This window comes from Sorex fumeus, unplaced genomic scaffold, assembly GCF_029834395.1.
Source record: "Sorex fumeus unplaced genomic scaffold, SorFum_2.1 ptg000063l, whole genome shotgun sequence".
Taxonomy (NCBI): domain Eukaryota; kingdom Metazoa; phylum Chordata; class Mammalia; order Eulipotyphla; family Soricidae; genus Sorex; species Sorex fumeus.
This window is the reverse complement of record NW_026606120.1, coordinates 26,945,541-26,959,935: the sequence shown is the minus strand read 5'-3', so window position 1 is coordinate 26,959,935 and position 14,395 is coordinate 26,945,541. Positions and strand designations below refer to the sequence as shown.

General features: G+C 39.2%; 1 pseudogene; it reads right to left on the bottom strand.

Moving 5' to 3' along the window:
* Window positions 1-14,395, bottom strand: part of LOC130035596 (contactin-associated protein-like 3) — a 197,505-nt pseudogene that overhangs the window by 24,880 nt on the left and 158,230 nt on the right.

The window sequence follows — 14,395 nt, the reverse complement described above, 5'->3', positions numbered from 1 at the left end:
CAGAAAACAAATATAGTGATTGAATATATAGATTATTCTTCAAAACACTTTTCAAATGCATAATTTAAATAGTCATTTTAAAAATATATTCTCAGTCTCAGCCGGGTCTTACTTTCTATGTTGAATTAAAATACTGGTAGCACTGATTCTTTTGTCATCCAGTGGAAAATGTTCCCTTAGGAATGGGACCAATAGTCACTGTGATAAGCTGGACAACATTTCCATACCAAAGAAAAGGACAGCTGAGTATTTTAAATGGTCACATATTAATTACATTTAATAGGCTAAATAAAACTAATATCAAACAATAATACATGCTGTTTATTGTCCTTGAAAGAACTATGGAAGTCTGCCAAAAGCTTAGCTCTTTTCTTAGCATTTATTATCAAATGGACCACTTCTCTGAAAGTCACATTCTAAATTACTATTGATGTTGTTGTGTTTACTGTCTTACCTCTACAAAGACTGCGGCTGCTTCTCTGCTAATTGTCACCCGATGAAATTTCCCATCAGCCATAGTTTTAGAGCCAAGATTAAAAATATCAGGTTCTTGGTGTCTGTCTAGTTTATAAGTGATCTGCAAACTTCCTAAAGAAGGGGGAAACGGCATTTTAAACTAAAATAGAATTTCATAAAGAGAAAAGGAAAAAAAAACCCTTCCAGTGTGAAACCTAAACCTTTTACTTGTTGTTCAGTTCAATTTAAATCTAATGTGTATTTATTTGGGCTCACCTGATAATTAATATTTCTATTCAATAGAGCCAGTCTGAGTTGGGGAAAGACCCAGAATCAGGCTCTCACCAGGCTGTTCGAGGCAGGAATAGGAACCTGCAGGTGGGCTTGTAAGAAAACCCAAGACAAACCAGGACTAAAATATGACCTGTGACCACTTAAAATTTCCACTGATCAGAACAGCACTCACTTGTGTGAAGAGGACCCCAGTATAGAATGGCTTTTTTTTTTCAGATATAAGCTTTTCCATCCTAAGAGACAGTAAACCAAAGAACAAGTGTTTATTGAGCCTACGTCTTCTGGATTATGTCTGTGCCAGGGTTGTTGTAATTTACTGGATTTTGATCTTTTTGTGTACACATCCTGTCATTGTCACTGTCCTCCCATTGTTCGTCGATTTGCTTGAGTGGGCCCAGTAACGTCTCCATTGGAGACTTTGTTGTTACTGTGTCTGGCATATCGACTACATCACGGGGAGCTTGCCAGGCTCTGCCATGCGGGCGAGATCTCTCGATAGCTTGCCGGGCTCTCCGAGAGGGGCGGGGGAATCGAACTCGGTTCGGCCATGTTCGCTGAGAGCAAGGCAAACGCCCTCCCGCTGTGCTATCACTCCAGCCCTGAAGGCCAACTTCAGAGTGCCCTATTTTACTCTTAATTTCAATAGTAACGACCTAACTGTCTCATTTATTTTGTGTTTTTACCTTTTGGGTCACACCTGTGGGTGCTCAAGGCTTAATCTTGGCAGGGCTCAGGGAACCATGTACTATTGATGACTGAACTACATAGGGGGAAGCACACCAACACTGTACTATCTCACTGGCCTAAAATGTCTCTTTTTTCAGTTTTTCTTACATAAGGTAGAAACTTAAGTTAAACATAAGAAAATTAAAGCTTGGTTCTCAGTTAATTATTCAGGTGGTATTCATATTACTAAATGATAAAACCTCTGGCAATAATACATTAACATTCACTTTCCATAAACATAACTTCTTTTAATGTCACTTATTTTGATGCATTTTAAATCAGTACCTGAAATACTGAAACACTGTCCTCCCGTTGTTCATCAATTTGCTCGAGCGGGCCTAGTAACGTCTCCATTTTTTGAGACTTGTTGTTACTGTGTTTTGGCATATTGAATATGTCACAGGTAACTTCCCAGGCTTTTCCGTGCGGGCAAGATACTCTTGGTAGCTTGCCAGGTTCTCCGAGAAGGGTGGAGGAATTGAACCTGACTCAGCCTGGCTGACTGCATTCAAGGAAAAGGGCCCTATCACTGTGCTATCTGCATTTGCATAATTAAATTTTGCAATTGCTCGAATTTTCTACTAATGTTTCTTTAGAATCACGAAACAGGAAAAATAAGACAGATGTTAGTGATCTGCCATGATATGCAAATCCCTCTGAAGAGTGTACTATCACTCTTTTGTCCCTCTGCTTTCCTCCTTGGAAGGGAAACTTCCTCTTCTTTACTCTCTCCTTCTAAAGTAATCAGTGAGAGATAATGGCAAGATTTCTGAGCACTCAGCTTCCACATGCTCAAGGAAGCAAGGTTGTAGCCTGATTCTTTTCTCTAACTGAGCATCTTAGAAGGATTTGGTGATCAAGTGTTGAGTAATAACTCGCTTGGTTTTGGATACAGATATGACATAAATAAGTGATGAGTTAGGTAAATCTTATTCATCTCATACTTATGAATATCAGCATACTTTGTTTGCTTTCTTCTTTTATTTTTTTTTCGGGGGTGGTGGTTAGACCAAACTTGGTGGTGCTCAGGAATTTCTCCTGGCGATGCTCAGGATTTACTCCTTTCTCTATACTCATGTATCACTCAGGGGAACATATGTAATGCCAGGGATCAGAATACAGATTCACAGAGTGCAAGGCAAGTAGCCTACATACTGTCCGATCACACTAGCCCCTGTTAGCTTATCTTTTCTTTTCCGGTTTTACCCAGTGGTGCTCAGAGCTTACTCCGGACTCTGAGCTCAGAGATGGCTCCTTGTCATACCATGCAATCATTTGCACTGTTTGGAGTCAAACCCAGGTTAGCTAGTGTAAGACAAGTTTCTTTCATGCTGTGCTATCTTTTGGCCCCTTAAACCATATAAAACTATCTTTTATGAGGTTTAATGCAGCTCCTTGCTTAGATGGAGGAAATATTTTATGTAAAAAAAATCTTATTTCCTGGAAACCTATCCCTTGCTTATAGATCGGGAGGATTAACCTTACCAGAATGACACTACTCCCCAAGGCATTATACAGATTCAATGTGGTCCCTATAAGGGTACCCATGACATTCTTTAAAAAAATTGACAAAACATTCATAAAATTCATATAGAAAAATAATGTCCCACAAATAGCTAAAGCAATTCTTGGGGAAGAGTAGATAGGTTGCATCATCTTCCCCAACTTCAAACTGTACTACAAAGCAGTAGTAATTAAAACAGCATGGTATTGGACTAGAAACAGACCTGCAGACCAATGGAACAGAGTTGAATATTCTGACACAGCCACTCAAGTATATGATCACTAAACCTGTGACAAAGGAGCAAGAAACGTGAAGTGAAGCAAGGAAAGCCTCTTCAGCAAGTGGTGCTGGGAAAACTGGATAGTTATCTGAAAAAAATTGAGCTCAGATCTCTGTCTTGCAAGGTCCCTTGGGACCCGAGGGAGATTCCAGAGTTAAAACTCTACTAATTAGTAGCTCTCCATTTCCTGCCCCCTCCCTAGTAGAGCCTTAGCTGTGAAGCCCTTCCTTATTGGGATGTAAATTCTGAAACCATTTGTTGACTCTTCCCTGCTGGGATGTAAATTAAGAAACCATTTGTTGGCCCTTCCTTATCTGTTACCTCTGTTAGGAACTTTTCCCTTATCCTCTTCCACCAAATCAAATCGAGCCTGGTGATAACCAAATGTCGGAGTTACCCACTAGCCCACTAGCCACAATGCCTATGTACGTAAATGCTGATCTTTGAATCTATAGGCTAAGGAGTGATGTACTTTTAAATGGATTGGTTAAGAAAGTATATGTTGTTACAAATCTATTGGCTATGAAATGCACGGGCTTTGCTGTAATGGCCAGTGAAGGCCTATATAAGATCCCCTTTGAAGAAGTTCGGGGGTCTTGCCTCACCTATCTGACCGGCATGTCTGTGTAGGCGGCTTGACCTTGGCTAGCCAGTCTTACAATAAACCTTGCTTGCTGTTTGCAGTCTCTGGAGTCTCTTTGTTGTTAAAGGGAGATCAGGATCCGCGTCCTAACAGTCTAACCCCAAGCACAAAAGTTAGATCAAAATGGTTTAAAGACCTAAGTATCAGGCCTGAATCCATAAGGCACATGGAGGAAAATGTAGGCAGAGTCCTCCACTATAATTGAAGCTAAAGGCATCTTTAAGGATTAAACACCACTGGCCAAGCAAGTGGAAGAAAACATAAACAAATTGGACTACATTAAACTAAGAAGCTTCTACACTGAAAAAAAAACAGTTACCAAAATACAGAGAGAGTCCACTGATTGGAAAAAATTATTTATCCAATACCTGTCAGTAAGTTGTTAATACATAGGATATACAAGACATTAGTAGATCTGTGCCAAAAAATCCTCCAACAGCACCAAAATGGGGAGAGGAAATAAACAGAAACTTCCTTAAAAAGGAAATACAAATGGCCAAAAGACACATGAAAAACTGCTCTTCATCACTAATCATCAGGGAGATGCAAATCAAAACAACAATAAGATATCTTACAACAGAGTGACTGACACACATCAAAAAGAACAAGAACAAGCAGTGCTGCTGAGGATGTGGGGATAAATGAACTCTCTTTCATTGTTGGTAGAAAAGCTGACTGGTCCAGCCTTTTTGGAAAACAATATGGGCATACCTCAAAAAACTAGAAACTGAGCTTCCATATGAGCCAGCAATACCAGTTCTGGGAATATATGCCAGGGTGCAAAAGTGCACAGTAGAAATGACATTTGCACCTGTATGTTCATTGCAACGCTGCTCACAATAACCAGAGTCTGGAAATAACACATGTGCCCAAGAACAGATGAATGGTTAAATAAATTTTGGTATATATACACAATGGAATAACATATAGTTGTTAGGAAAGATAATGTCATGAAATATCCTTGTAAGTGAATGCACATGGACAGTATCATGCTGAAAGAAATGAGTCAGAAAGAGAAAGACAGACATAGAATGACTGCACTTGTTTGTGGAATATAAAATAACATAATATAAGACTAACACGCAAAGACAGTAGAGTCAAGGGCCAGGAAGATTGTTCCAAGGTTGGAATCCTGCCTTACAAGCTGGGGGAGAAGACAGCCAGGATAGAGAAGTGATTACTAAGTCAATGATGGATAGAGGGATAGCTCAGACTGGGAGATGTTTTCTGAATGTAGATAAAGGACCAAACATGATGACTTCTCAGTATCTATATCTAAACCATAACGCCCAAAAGTACAGAGAGAGTAAGAATAAAATTGTCTGCCATAGAGACGGGTTGGTGTCGTGTGGGGGTGGATACTGGGGACATCTTTGGTGAAAAAATTTATGACTGAAACTCAATTATGAAAGCTTTGTAACTATATCTCAAGGTGATTCAATAAAAAATGCTAATAAATTTACATACCAGATAAAAAATTTGTTTCCAAATTACCTGAAAAAGTCATTTAGATTATTGCTGAACAGAAAAATACATCCTGGGAGTAGTTTTATGTTGATCTCATAAAATGATCAGCATTTTATGGAAGACTCATTTGTTTATTCATTAAAATGTGGACATTATTTACACTTATTTGTGACAATAAGTGAAGCCTAATAAATAGAGATGTGTAGGCCACCCAATTATGTTGCACCTTAACATGAAAAGGACCCATCCCTGCATGGTGCTAACTTTCAATTTCATTCTTTTTAGTCTTACACTACAGACACTCACCATTTGTGGTGAGGATAACAGAAAAGTATTCCTCTGAGAAGGCCCCAACAAAGAGCAGTAGGGAGGGAAGCCCTGTTGTCCTGAAGCTTATCGCGGTCTCTTCTCCTGTCAGTGTTAGATCCTCATGGGATCCAGTTGCAAAGGAGCTGGTGTTCTTGCTGGGGGTGTGGTGGTAAGGTTCTTGAAAACTGTAAGTGATTGATGAGCCAGTTCTTAAATATGCAGAAACCTCTGGAATGACACACATATAACTGTTATATGTAAAAGCCAAAGACTTTAAAATTGAGGCCTTGTGATGTATAGTTGCAAAGCTATTCATGCTTGCATTTCATACAATGTTTCAACACCCATCTCTCCATCAGTGTACATTTCCAACTCGTTCCCTCCCCCACACCTCTTCTCCAACCTGCCTCAATGGCATACTCTTTTCTTCTCTGTCTCTGCCTTTCTGTCTCTGTCCCTCTCTCTCCTTTTGAGCATTATGGTTAAATGCAAGAGTCTTGATCTATTTATATTTAAAGACTACCTAAGAGAGAAAACAAGAGTGACATCATTTTTACATGTTTTCTTGTTTAAATTTAGTTTGAATATTTTGGTTTGGGGGCCACACTCAGCAGTGTTCAGGCTTCTCTACACTCAGTGCTCAAGCATCACTTAGGGAAGTTCTCAAGGGACCATTTGGTGCTGTGATTGAATCCCTTCCTCCTACAGGTGCAACTAGCCCTCAGATGTCTTACCTACTCGTGTGTGTGGGCTTTCACATTAAAAGTTTAAATTCTATTATTGGGAATGCTAATTCAAGTAGCCATCATGTATTGTTTATCCATTATGTATTGTCTATAATGGATAGCCAATGCTAATTGGGAAAATAGTATTTCAAAACTTAAAAATAGAATTACCATATTATTCAGCGATTGCACAGTTGTGTCATTACCTGAAGAATGTGCACATATCCATGTAAAGAGATATATTTATTAGACATGTGCAAATCCCTGATCATCACATCATTATTCATAATCACCAAGGGCTGGAAACAATCTAAGTGCCCATACATGGATGAATAAATAAAGATGCTGTGTGCAGAATTCATGAGAGAACGTTATTCAGCTCTGAAAAATGAATTCATGTCAATTGCAAAAACATTGATGGCTCCAGAGATTATCATACTCATTGAAACAGATAACTAAAAACTAGATGATTTCACACATGTAGCAGGTAAAGAAAATAAACAAATGAATAAATCAAATCAACTTTCTATTTATCTTCCTAGATCCAAATCAACTTGTAGACTATAGAAGCAAAATAGCATTTACCAGAAGGGAAGATGGAACTTTTCACTATACCTCAGGTTATGAAGTCCTTTATATTTATTACTGTGTATATATATATATATATATACAATTATATATAAATTACTGTCTATATATACTAAAAACTACATAATGTTATAGACCAATATTAATTCAGTGTAAATAGTCAAACTTTGCAATATTGATACAAAATAACTAATCCCATCATAGACCCAAATCAAATGACATTGATTGGTAATCCAACATGCTTCGTAAGGTAAAGGCCCTCCCGTCGAGCGGGCCCAGTAACGTCTCCATTGGAGACTTTGTTGTTACTGTGTTTGGCATATCGAATACGTCACAGGGAGCTTGCCAGGCTCTGCCGTGCGGGCGAGATACTCTCGGTAGCTTGCCGGGCTCTCCAAGAGGGGCGGAGGAATTGAACTCAGGTCGGCCATGTTGGCTGCGTGCAAGGCAAACGCCCTACCGCTCTGCTATCACTCCATGAAATTATGTACATATTATATATAATATTATATTTTTTATAATTATGTACATATTAACTATTTGTAATATTTAATTGCACTGGAGTGATCCATGTGAAAATCCAGTTCAGACAGAGTTGGAGGTTATGGGTCTCCTCGTGACACTGCACTGAGGGGCCTCTGAGGACTGGCACCAAGATTTCACAGGATAGTCTTTGAGGTCTGCAAACTGAACCTGCTCTCTTCTCCAGTTAAACAGCAAGATGGAGACAGAGCCCAGGGAGATGTTTCTGCAAGCCATATACTACAACATTATTTTGTGTTTTCCATCCCCAGGAGCCCTGTCCCGGGTTCCACTCACCATGGAAGCAGAAGGGCCCATCATAAGCAGAGGAGGTGCAGTCACACACAAACCCCCTTAGCCTCTCCTGGCAGAGGCCTCCATTGTGGCACAGATGTCCATAGCTAGCACAGTGACCTGGGCATCCTGGCTCCACACCTGGGGTCACTGTGGCTCTTTCTTCCAAGTCCAAGGCCAGCCCATTCAAACACAGGGCCCGGATGCACCCCAGAAATCCTCTCCGCCTGGTTGCTGTACCTCCTGCCAGAGAAACACCCCAGATGTGTCATAGTCCTGTGTCTTGCCATGCTAATATTCCAGGGCAAATATATGACAGTACTAACACTAAAATACTGCCCCACGTGTTATGATCATATGTGGTTTTGAAAATATAGACTCTAGTCAATTTAAAAATCACCAAACAACAATATGGAAACAATACGGTTACATATTCTAACAGTATTTTTCATGTTTCATTTTGATTTTTGACATTCATTCCTTTATAAACATAAACTATGAACAATGAAATATAAACTATCATTGTTTATAAAGGAATCCTTTCAAAGTGATCCTTTGAAAAGTGATCCTTTTCAAAATTTATACTCAATGAAATATGTGTGGAATACAGTTACATAATTAAAAATCTTTCCAATATATTATAAAATTATAGATTAGAATGCATAGAAAATATTACAGTTGTAATTTTGAAATATAAATATGCATTGCAAATTTATGTGCATTGTTTTGTAATCTTTGTGATTTATTATGTAATTAATATCATTATTGCTGGGCTAGAGCGATAGCACAGCGGTTGGGCATTTGCCTCGCACGCAGCCAACATGGCCGACCTGAGTTCGATTCCTCTGCCCCTCTCGGAGAGCCTGGCAAGCTACCGAGAGTCTCCCACCGGCATGGCAAAGCCTGGCAAGCTCCCCATGATGTATTCGATGCCAAACACAGTAACAACAAAGTCTCCAATGGAGACGTTATTGGGCCCACTCAAGCAAATCGATGAACAACTGGAGGACCATGACTGTGAATATGTAATAATATAATTTTATAATTTGTTTTGACTATCATATATTGAACTATATAATAATACAAATAGCATATCTAAAATTTTTCTTTATATAACACAAATATTTATATTAGAGATCTCTCTATTAATGAAGCTTTAGAAAGGAATCAAGGAAAGAGCAAAGAAAAAGAAATTTGAGACAATATCTATGGTTTCAGCTTATCTTATCTATCATAACAATCTGAAGCTGGATGGTTTGAATACTACCTGAATAATAAATACTTTCCATTGATCACATCTTATGTAAGCCTAAGACAATTATTCTTACCTGTTGGGGGCTAGAGCGATAGTATAGTGGGTAGAGCGTTTGCCTTGTGCATGGCAGACCAGGCCAACACAGGTTCGATTCCTCAGCCCCTCTCAGAGAGCCTGGCAAGCTACCGAGAGTATCTTGCCTGCACGACAAAGCCTGGCAAGCTCCCTGTGATGTATTCAATATGCCAAACACAGTCACAACTAGTCTTACAATGGAGACGTTACTAGACCCTCTCGCGCAAATCAATGAACAATGGGAGGACAGTAACAGTGACAGTTGGGAGCACAGGTGAAAGCTGGAAGCTTGTTTTAAAAACAGATCTGAGGGCTCATTCTAGAGATTCAACTCAATACTGGGATATGGGAGTTACCCAAAATGTGAATTTTCAGCTAAGTTCTCAGGCTTCAGTAATATTACCCTAGGGGATAATGTTAATTTGGAGTAGATTTTTCATAAATTCTTTTTTAAAATTTAACATTTCATTAGTTCTTTCTCTAGACTTGAAATCGGAAGATAGAGCTATTTAATATAATCTGCAATAATTAATTGAAGGACACTCTAGCTCGGTAAGAACTAATTATGCTTGAAGTTGAATTTTATGATTCCATGAACTGTATACACACATAGTTTAACTCACTGCATGGCATTAGACTCATAGATGCTGGAGGTATACTCTGGCAAAACAGACTGTATGCTAGTTTGTGATTTTTGTCTGTATCTAATTGGGTTGTGTCCTTATTTACTTAGAAATGTCTCATGTAAAACATACAAAAAAAGCCAAGTAAGAGTGAATCCTTTAATCTGCTTAGTTTCCAAATCACACTACTATTGTCTGAAATGTAATGTAGCAAAAATCATTTTTACCCCATTGAAGAAACTAACAGCAGTGAAACAATAAGCACGAAAATTAAGAGAGAATATTTCTAAGACTCAGATATTTAATGTTTAGAAAAGGATTATGAGGAAAAAGGAGAAAGCTTGGGCCCTAAATATGGTGCATGATATGGGACCAAAGGGAGGTGCACAGAGAATTGAGGCTCAGACTGATGAGAGTCGTTCATGGATAAACACCCTGAGCGATGTCTGCATGACCCCTCAGATCTGTTTCCCAGGAGACAGATGATGACTGGGTCCCAGTTACAGTGCATGTTCTCTAACTCCCCTGAGAGGCAAAGTAGGAGAAATAGACAAAAATGGGCAAGAGTTTTATAAAGAACATTGTTAAGAAGTGACTGAAAGAAATACAAATAGACTCTATATGATATTGAGTGCAAACATGGGAAACAGTTCAATACAAGTTTAGAATTTTCTTTTGGTTGTATATGTGGTCAAGCCCCTTGATCCCTCTGGATGTCCACCCAACACTATATGTTAAATATGGAGACCTGAGATCATGGAGCCCATAGTAGTATTGTTTTGCCATTGCTATGGTAACTATTTATAGTAACCATTGTCTCTTGGTCATTGAATCTATTCCCAGCACTGCACAGTTATGAATGACAGCACCCACCGACAAAGAGCTGGCTGTTGAGCTGTAAGCGGGAGTGCCCATCAGCAGGGCCCGACTGGGTTCTGACAGGGAGCTGATCCACTTGGAGAGCTGCTTCCTTAATGTTCCTCTCTGCCTTCACATAGTGCCACCGATTGTCATTCAAGGGGGTAGAGGACTTCACTTTGACTTCACAAGGTCCATTTCCCACATCAAATGAAAAGGTCACTTCCGCAGAAGCTAGAAATATAGATGTGAGTTGCTTATGGTCATTCACAGGGAGAAAATATGACTTGAGTAGATGTGAGAAGAGTATGGTGACATGCTCGCTTAAAGGGGACCTTGGGCTAAAACAGACTGCCATTCCCAGTTGGCTTAAGAGCAAAATAAGTCTGTACCTGGAGGGAAAAAGTAAAACTATTTTAGCATATTCCTTCTCAGGTGCACTATTCATCTTGCTAAGTAATTACTAAATATTTAGTACTAAAATGAACAATTTACCTGGTTTAATATGACAAATGTATTCATGTAAAAACGGTTTAAATCTTCACATAACTTTATTGCATGCACTGTATGAAATTTTGGAAGCAAGAAATTAACCTCTGCACAAAACAATTATAATATACCTAATGAATTATATCAAACAGTTTCATAGCCTAGTAGGATGCTATTTGGCCCATTTGGTGTCAAATTCTGATTATACAAATTGCTATTCACAACACAAAATTGGCATAGGATATCACAATCCATTGCCTTACTATTGAAATGATTATTAACGATTATAGAATTTTAGTATTTAATAGAGAAATACAACTGAAAAAGAAACAGGCATCTTATAAAAATTAGGTCTATAAGGGACATTATTAATAATTGGGTACTCAGTGGCTATGTCCAGATAAGGTCACTCACCACGCAGCTCCAGCCGGATGAAGCCTGTGATTCCCAGGTTTTCTACTAACACTCCAGAAGGGGCTGTGGTCTTAAAAAAGAAAGACATGTCAGCACTAAGTTCTCCACGGAATGCTGGGAAATGGAGGTATGATGTTTCAGTATTGAAGGAAGCTGAATTCCAAAACGAATCTGTTTACAAAAAGAAGGGATACAAACAGTGAGAATAGGTTCGTCCCCAACGCTGCGTCTGACCTTTCTATCCCTCAGGTCAGTCTTAATTCGAACCTGAGACTTCGCTTTCGCTGCCTACATGCACCAGACGTTCTCTAAGACCCTGAGCCTATCATCCCTGAGCCTCTTCCTGTTCATTCCCAACACCTGATCTCTCCATCCCTCAGGTTGTACCCCTCACACACACCAGGTACCCATAGGGTGCATGGCCTCTTCCACAGTGGGCGTGGCCTCGCAGAAGTAGGCGTGACCTAATTTTGGACTGAGCGGCCACAGGTAAATTAATCATACCCAGCAATCTCATATAACTCTCAGTCTCCATGCCACCTTACCAACATGAAGAAACAGTGCAAATGCCCACCATGAGAAGAGGATGATGAAAAGAGTCCAGAAGCCTCATTAGGTATTACTCACCTAAGGGACCTCTCTGATAAGAATTCAGATATGAAGTAATGAAGATGTTCAATGAACTCAAAGAAACAGTGACACAGTTATCCAATAAAATAAGGAGGACATGACGGAAACAATGGATCGGAAAATCGAGAAATTACAGGAAGAAATGAGAGCAGAAATTGGAAAGCTATGGACAGAAGTGTCATGATTGAAGGACTCGGTAGATGATATAAAAAACTCAGTGTGTGCCCTCAACAGTAGAATGACTACAGCTGAAGACAGAATCAGTGAGCTGGAAGATCAGCTGCACGAAGCTTATAAACAAACAAACAAACAAACAAACAAAAAAACAATGGAAACAGACCTCAAAATAGCTCTAGAGCGAATCAGAGTCCTAGAGGATGATTCCAAGAGGAACAACATTAGAATCGTTGGAGTACCAAGGATCAGGGAAACAATCCCAATAAAAAAGCAACGATTAAACAAATCATTGCTGAAAAATTCCCAGAGCTGGACAATGCAGCCATTCAGATTCAAGGAGCCCAAAGGGTGGCAGCTATAAGAGACCCTAACAATAACACTCCAAGACATAGCATAGAATGGTGGATGCTGCTGATAGAGACACAATACTGCAAGCAGCACGTTCAAAGAAGTAAATCACATACAAAGGAGCACCTCTTAGATTCAGAGCAGACCTATCAGAGAAAACCCTCCAAATCTGAAGGCAATGGTGGGATATAGTGAAAAAACTCACTGAATTGAGCACTTCACCAAGAATACTCTATCCGGCTAAACTCTCACTCAAACACGAAAGGAACGGTACACTATTTTCTGGATAAACAACAGCTCAGAAACTTCATAGACTCAAAACCAAACCTAAAAGAAGGGATAAAGGGGCTACTATAAGACAAGACAAACCCTACAAAGCACAACAGACCCTTACAGAAAGATGACACAAAGCCCCATAAAATAATTTCTCTCAATGTCAACAATCTAAATTCACCAATTAAGAGACACAGAGTGGCAAAATGGATTCAGAGACAGAACCCAACATTCTGCTGCCTACAAGAAACTCATCTGAACAGTCAGAGCAAACACAGACTCAAAGTTAAAGGATGAAAAACAATCCTGCAAGAAAAAGCTCCCTCAAAAAAGCTGGGGTGGCCATACTAGTATTCAACGACTTACATTTCAGGTTGAAAAAGATTAGAAGGGACAGTGAAGGCCATTTTCTATTCATCAAGGGATATGTACAACAGGAAGAAATCACACTCTTAAATGTATTCGCACCTAATGAGGGAACAGCTAAATATTTTAAACAACTGCTAACAATTTTAAGGACATTGCTAGCAAGACAATAGTAGCCACTGGAGACTTTAACATCACATTATCACCTCCTGATCAATAAGAACAAAACTCAGCAAGGAAAAAATGACTTTGAAGGAAGAAACAGAATAGAGAGGACTTATAGACCTAAGAGGGATTCACAGCCCAAAAAGAAAGAATACACATTCTTCTCCAGGGAACACGGAACATTTTTCAAAATTGACCACGTGCTAGGCCAAAAAAACATACCTCAATAGAATCAGGAAGACAGAAATAGTATCAACATTTTTTTCAAACCATGATGCACTGAACATAGAAGTGAATCACACACAGACATGGAGAACCAAATCAAACACCTGGAAATTAAACAACTCAACGTAGAACAATGAGGAAGGAAGTCAAGGACGAATTAAAAGTTACCTGGAAACATGAGAATGAAGACACGAGCTACCAGAACCTATGGGACGCAGCTAAAGCCACGTTAAGGGGAAAATTTATGGCTCTGCAAGCATTTCTCAGAAAGGAAGAAAGGGCCCACATACACACCTTGACTTCACAGCTCAAGATCTTAGAAAAGGACCAAAAAAGGAGCCCAAACCCGGCAGAAGGAAAGAGGTCAGAAAACTTAGAGTAGAAATTAACAACATGGAAACACAAAAAACAATCCAAAAGATCAATGAAACCAAGAGCTGGTTCTATGAGAAAATAAACAAGATAGATAAACCATTAGCAAGACTCACAAAGAAAGAGAGAGAGGGAGAGAGAGAGGGAGAGAGAGAACCCCAATAAACCGAATCAGGAATGAGAAGGGGAATATCACAACAGAAACCAAAGAAATTCAAAAGATCATCAGAGATTATGTTGAAAGTCAGTATGCCACAAAATAAGAGAACCTAGAAGAAGTGGATAAATTTCTGGATTCTTATAATCTCCCAAGGCTG